Below are 7,259 nucleotides of genomic sequence, written 5' to 3' on the forward strand. Positions count from 1 at the left end.
ATAATTGTCATAAAGGTCAGGACAGAGCCCCGCCATACCAAATAATACACATCTAAATCATACTGACCAAACAAGCAACTCCAAAGTAAATGGAGTACACCAACATCTTCTGCTGAGCTGATTGCCTACTTGGAGGACTCTCGACCTGTTTATCGAGACCTACAGGCATGAAACGCAGCGTCCCCAGGCAAAAAGGGATGTCAGTACAAATAATGTACTGAGTATGTAAGGAATAAAAATTAGTAAATAATAGACATGAGAGAAACATGGAGTAAAAGACTCGACATGTACGTCTGCATAGCTCAGTGAATTATTTCATTTTTATAACGTCATGCATATGCGTATAAATGTCATACCATACATAGGTATATGTGTTCATAACATCATCAAGCCTCTGAGGGCATTCCATCATATCATTTCGGCCACTGTGGGCAAATCATCAACGTATACCAGCTGATCAGGTGGTGGTGCATATATAGCGCCGTAACCTTTTTCCATATCCCATATACATATAATATACGTGTATATAACGCCATCTGGCCATGGGTCAATGTACATGTATAAATGCATGAAATGCATAAGAAATACGTTAATAAGATTTTCTCGAAATGTCATAAAAATAATATGCCTGTCGGATAAACTTTATCAAATACGTATTTTTCTGAGACCCAAAAATAGAAGATATAATAATAATTTACATGGGGAATCAAGAATATAGACACCCCTAGTATTTCTATTAATAAAGTCATTTATGGAAGTTGCGTATTTTGCTCGTTTTATTTGTATCATTTGGACCATGCCAAAAGAAAGAAGGGATAGCCTTAACATACCTGAGCCGATTCCCTTGAATATCCTTCTAACACACGTTAATTGCGACAACACATAATGGCGGATCGAAGTAGGAAAAAATCCATATGATATTCTTGAGAAAGATTATACCGTACTTCCTTAAAATTGCAAAATCTCATGTTGCTAAGGTGCTAAGAAATCTTGTTGGAATCTCGTTGGATTCATGTTGCTAACGTTGGATTCCTTGAATGAATTGGTTGAAGATGTTATAAAAAATTCCTCACGTTACTGGAGTTGGAGAAGTCTTATAAAAGTTTTCAAGGTTATGAGCTTCTCTGGCCGTGACCTTGAGTTTTTGATTCAAAGTTCAAACATCATTTTCTTGATTCTTTGAAATGTCTTTTACTAAGTGGGTGTGGGCCCACATCTTTGATGACTAAGCCCCATATTTTACATAAATAAGCCACCTTAGCATGTGATTAATGAGTCATTATTCAAGACCTCTATGGCTGCCACCTTTTAGCCTTAGTCTTTATCCAGAAGACTTTATTTAATCAACCACTAATTATTAATTAACTTGTTAATTCCCCTATTATCCAATAATTCACATAATTAAGGATTATCTTAAATTACTTAAAATACTACCCACTTTTAACATACCTTATAAACCTTACTATCATGGTCGTGTGGTACCTTGTATGGCACTAGTCCATAAATACCGGTATTTTAGCTCGGGCCATATTTTATTCCAACATGTCAAACTTTGACGAAATTTATTTTTTTCGATTCGCTTACCCTCTCACCTTCACGAATTAACTTATCACTTGTTTGAAATAGCGTAATACTTATAATCCTAAAATAAATCTCATTCCCGAACTTACGTCGATTAACTTACGATGAAACTTCGACGTACAAAAATACGGGACGTAACATCTCATTTTCGATCTTATATCAGTTTACTTGTGGCGTACTTCCACGTACGAAAACATAAGGTGTAACATGCAAGCAAGTTGAAGGAAGGCTGCGAGTAGTATTAATAGATATGTGTAGGTCGCAAGCTAAAGTATGATAGAGCGACAAGGTTTTAGGAAGGCAGGAGTAAGGATAAGAAAAGGCGAGTGAGAAAGTGACCAGAATGGATATATTCTCGGGATTAAACTCATGAAAATAAGAGAGCTGATGGTTTCTATAAGTTATAGAAAGCTCAGTATAGCCTGAATGAACTCAAAGAAGTCTAAGACTAATAGCATTTAAAAGAGATGCAATGCTGCCCTGGTAGTAGAATGAGGGTGTAATTGTGTTAAATGAAGGATGACGTTTGGGCTTTCGATTGAGTGATGATTATAAGGGATTTCATGAATTGTACAGGATTAAAATACCCACGTAAGGAGAATCACATTGGGATGGATGGACAAAAGTCACAAAGTATGAGATGAGATTGGGCCATCAGTCTTAAGATGAACAGTAATGAAGAAGCGTTAAAGGACTTAGATTTATATAAGCAACGAGAGTAACCTGGAATTTGGTAGTAGACCTCAGTAAAGATAAATTGAAGTAAGAGTTATGGTATGGCCTACTTAGATGTAGTAAAGCTAATGACGCCCAGAGGGACAACTTGTCATAATTATGTATATGTTCACAAAGTGAGGCCTAGAGATTGGCTAAAAGATGGAGGGAAGAGTCGCATAGGCGCACATACAAGGAAAAGGTCGTACAGGCTGCATGACAGAAGGTAACAAAAGTTACGAGATTGAAAGAATTTCGACCACATGCTGTGGTGTGAGAAAGAGGCCTAAAGGAGGGAATGCCCTGGCCTTTGGATTTATTCATAGAATAGTTACCTAGATGGCAAGAAGAGTACTAAAGTATTTGAAAGACATAAGTTATGGAGATGATAAGTGCATCAGTCAACATTCGAGGATGAATGTTCCAAAGGATGGAATGATGTTACACCCCATGTTTTCGTACGTAAAAGTACGCCATAAGTAAATTGATGAAAGCTCGAAAATGAGATATTACATCCCGCATTGTCGTACGTTAAAGTTTCGTCGTAAGTTAATCGACGCAAGCATGGGAATGAGATTATTTTGAGTTTGTAAGCATTTATGCTATTTCAAAACAAGTGATAAGTAAATTCATGAAGGTGAGAGGGTAAGCAAATCGAAGAAATGAGTTTCGTCGAAGTTTGACATTTTTGGATAAAATAAGGTCTGAGCTATAATACACGGTATTTATGGACTAGTACCATACAAGGTACCACATGACCATAATAGTAAGGTGTGCAAAGTGTGTTAAAAGTGAGTAGTATTTTAAGTAAGTTAAGGTAATTCTTAATTATGTGGGTAATTAATTAATTATTGGGTAATAGGAGATTACCTAGTTAATTAAAGAATTATTGGGCGATTAATTAAAGAATTGGTTAAGATTAGACCCTCCCCCACATGGCAACAAGCCACCCCAAGAATTGTGACTCTTAAGTAATTATATTATGTGGCAAGATTAGAGATGTGAGATTTGGCAAGTCTTAAGAACGTGAGTCACATATCCATTTAATAAAGGAGAGCCATTATAAGTCTTAAGAATATGAGAGTCATATATTCATTCTTAAGAACGTGAGAGTCACATATCCATTCTTAAGAACGTGAGAGTCATATATCAGAATGTGAGATTTGGCAATTATAAGGGAGTACGATGCAATCTTTCTAAAAAATATCATACGGATTTTTCGTACTTCGATCTGCCATTATGTGTTTTACGCAAAAGACGTGTGTTAAAGGGATTGTCAAAAGAATCGGCACAGGTATATTAAGGCTACAAACGAAACGAGCAAATGCACAACTTCCATAAATGACTCTACTCATAGAAATGCTAGAGATGCTTATGTTCTTGATTACCCATGTATCCTATTGTTCTATCATCTGTTCATGGGTCTCAGAAAAATACGTGAGTTGATAAAGTTTATTTTATGATATTAATCAAAGGCATAATGGTCTTATGACATTCTGATAGATTTTATTGTCGTACTTCTCATGCATTACATTCATTTATACATGTACATTGACCCATGATCAGATGACGTTATATACACGTATATATGTATATGGGATATGGTAAAAGGTTACGACGTTATATACGCACCACCACCTGATCAGCTAGTATACGTTGATGATTTGCCCACAGTGGCCGAGATGCTATGATGGGATGCCCTCAGAGGCTTGATGATGTTATGAACGCATGTACCCATGCATGGTATGACATTTATATGCATATGCATGACATTATAAGTATTAAATGATTCATAGAGCTATTCAGACTTATATGTCAAGTCTTTTACTCCATGTTTCTCTTATGTCTATTATTTACTGATTTTTATTCCTTACATACTCGGTACATTATTTGTACTGACGTCTCTTTTGCCTGGGGACGCTGCGTTTCATGCCCACAAGTCCTAATAGATAGGTCATGGGTCTCCATTTGCTCCGGAGTTGCTTGCTTGGTCAGTATAATTTATACGTGTATTGTTTGGTATGGCGGGGCTATGTCTCGACCTTTATGACAATTATGTATTCCTAGAGGATTGTAGATAGATGTCATGTATATGAAAGATTATATGGCCTTGTCTGCCTATGTTCAGTGTACGAGTGCTCATTTTGGCCTTATAGGCCCGTATGTCATAGGTATAAGTTTTTATATCATCTTGGGTTGTCCTATATTGAGTATTCTCTTATATTTATTCTGGTTAGCCCATGATGGCCCGTTTGGCCCATTTGCCAATGATAGTATGATAAGAAAGATATATTACATTGGTATTCGGTTGAGTAAGGCGTCAGATGCCCGTCGCGGCCCATCAGTTTGGGTCGTGACAAGTCATCTTTGTTTGCCTAGTTGTTTAACAACTTATTTATCGATAGATCTAGTTAAGTGTAGTTGAATGATTTACTCAGTTAGTCGATTGTTTAAGTTGTTGAACGTTGTTGTCCGGTCGTTAATGATGCTCGTTTAATTTTTGTTTTGCACATTATCTTGTGATTTCAGTCGTTTCTGTTAGTTTTCACAAATCGACTAATTCTAATCTTGTTCGTTTGAGCGCTCAATTACATACAGAAGTATTATTTATGCTTAGACACTCCATAGTTATTTGAGTTTGGTTTGTGTTGAACAAATAGGGTGGTACATATTTAGTAAAAAGATGAAGTTCAGTTAAATCAGTCATGAAATATGATACATTGGTAGCTTACCTTTTTACTAGTAGGGTGACTGAAAGGACCCTTTTCCTCCTTGCTTCTGCCACAGTAAGTTTCAGGCTGTCCTTTCACCTTTTGGACAGCCATTGGGCAGTGTTCTAGCACACAAAGTCAGTCTTTTTAGACAGACTTTCGGTGAACTAAAATCTGTCCAAAAAGTGGCTTTCTTTGCCTGCTTAAGAGCTGCTCTTTTCTCACTTTACACACACTTTATCATACCTAGAAGACATCTTATACACACTAAAAAAACACAAAAAACTTGAGAGAAATCAGTTGAACATCAAGAAATAGTAGGTTGAAACTTGAGAGCTTTGAGTGAGTTTTATGAAAAATAAAAATACTTCAAAGAACAAAGGTCTTTGGGTTTATTCTGGGTTTTCTCTATCTTTGAAAGCTGTCTGAGCTTCCGAGGTCTATTCTGGGTCATCTCTTTAGTTTTTTTTAACTGTTGTTGCTGCCGGTTATTAGTTATTGATTTTCAAGTGCTCTTGCTGGGTTTTCTGTTTCATTTCAGGGTGTTTTCTTCACTGTTTCTACTGCTATTTTAGTTTATTTTACTGCTGTACTTTTATAATTCTGCGACTCAAGTAACTCTTTAACCTTGTATTTGCATATTCTTTCACATTAATGAAGATGTGAACTCACTTTGGACTGTTGGAGCCTGATTATATTTGATGTTTGCCTAAAAATGAATGTTGCATTTGTTTAAGGATGCAAATCTGTTAAAGTTAGTTGAAACATCATGATTTCTATTACATTTATAGTTGAGGTTGTATTCCAGTGTATTTGGTTGATGATTTGAAGTTATAAATATTTCATAGTTTGTCCGTTAAAGGTTGTTTAATTATTAATAAGGTGTAGATTCGAAACGTGCAAACTTAAGTTTCTTGCTTCTTGTATGTGATGTTGAGTTGACGAAAGAGGGGCTATTATTTGCAAAAAACAGGTTTAGTGGATGTATGTGAGAGGTTTGAAGGTGTTGGTTTACAAGGTGCAACTGATTTTTGTTTAAGTGATTAACTTTAGTTTAAAGTGGCTATTTTATAAAGTTATTATGCCTGCCATATTGTTTTGTTCAAAAAGGGCTATGGCTGTAAAATAAAGAGGACAAATCTGCAGCATAGTAACAGGTTGTTACTGCAAATCTGGGGTTTAAAGAGGTTGTTGGGCCTTTGAACCTTTGCCTCAAGATGAGCCCAATGGTGGGCTAAAGGATTTCTCTTCGCCCAATGCTTTTTTAAAAGCTCATTTAGCCATTTTTCTATTTAAGTCACTGCTGGCCCATTTTCTTTTTAAGTAATGTGTTGGACTAACTTTTATAAACAAAGTTGGCTCAGAGTTTAAAAGCCATGTTCGTTCAAATAGATTAATTAAAAGTGGCACTTTCTTTTAATAGTAGTCTAATAATTTAATCACTATTAATAATTAATAGTACTAGGCAAATTTAAGTTATAAATATAACTCTTTTAATATATATTTTATATTAGTTTCAGCATTTTTATTAATAATGCAATAATAAGAATAAGTTTATAAATTAGTCCAACATCAATTAATTATCCATATGCGGACTCGCTAGAAGTTTATCTTTTCACAAAAAAGATAAACAACCTTTTTCATAATCTAATTTCATTAATAGGTTTAACATAGTTAATTAATTTCGTCTTAACCGATGTCGGGAAGACTCGCTTTGGAATAAAGACATAAATATAATGGCAAGGTCGTGAGGACACGTCCTGTTCCAATTCTTTCAAATAAATAAATGTTTGTTATTTAATTAATTTTGAGTAGGTTCCAATTTTTGGTACGTAAGGTCGGGGATACTCGTCTTGGTTAATGTAAGCTCGGGTCGGGATACTCGTCATAGTTTAAAATTAATAAGGTCATCAACAATAAAAGCGTACATAGGGAAACATGAAAATCCAAAATAAATCACAGGTTATTTAAATTAATTCAAGCCAGTTAAGTCAATAAAGCGACCGTGATAGAACCGCGGGACTCGGGGAATGCCTTACACCTTCTCCCTGGTCAACAAAATTCCTTACCCGAACATTGTGTTCACAAACCAATAGTAATAGAGTCAAACCTTTCTTTGACTAGGGATTCAAATAAAAGGTGACTTGGAACACCCAAAAAAATCAATTCCAAGTGGGACTCTATAAATAAAATAATCTCTACTCAAATTTGTCACTTTAATTGGAAAAACCCTTTAATCCACAACAATACATA

The sequence above is a fragment of the Nicotiana tomentosiformis genome, chromosome 10 (genome assembly GCF_000390325.3).
Source record: "Nicotiana tomentosiformis chromosome 10, ASM39032v3, whole genome shotgun sequence".
In the NCBI taxonomy this organism is placed as follows: domain Eukaryota; kingdom Viridiplantae; phylum Streptophyta; class Magnoliopsida; order Solanales; family Solanaceae; genus Nicotiana; species Nicotiana tomentosiformis.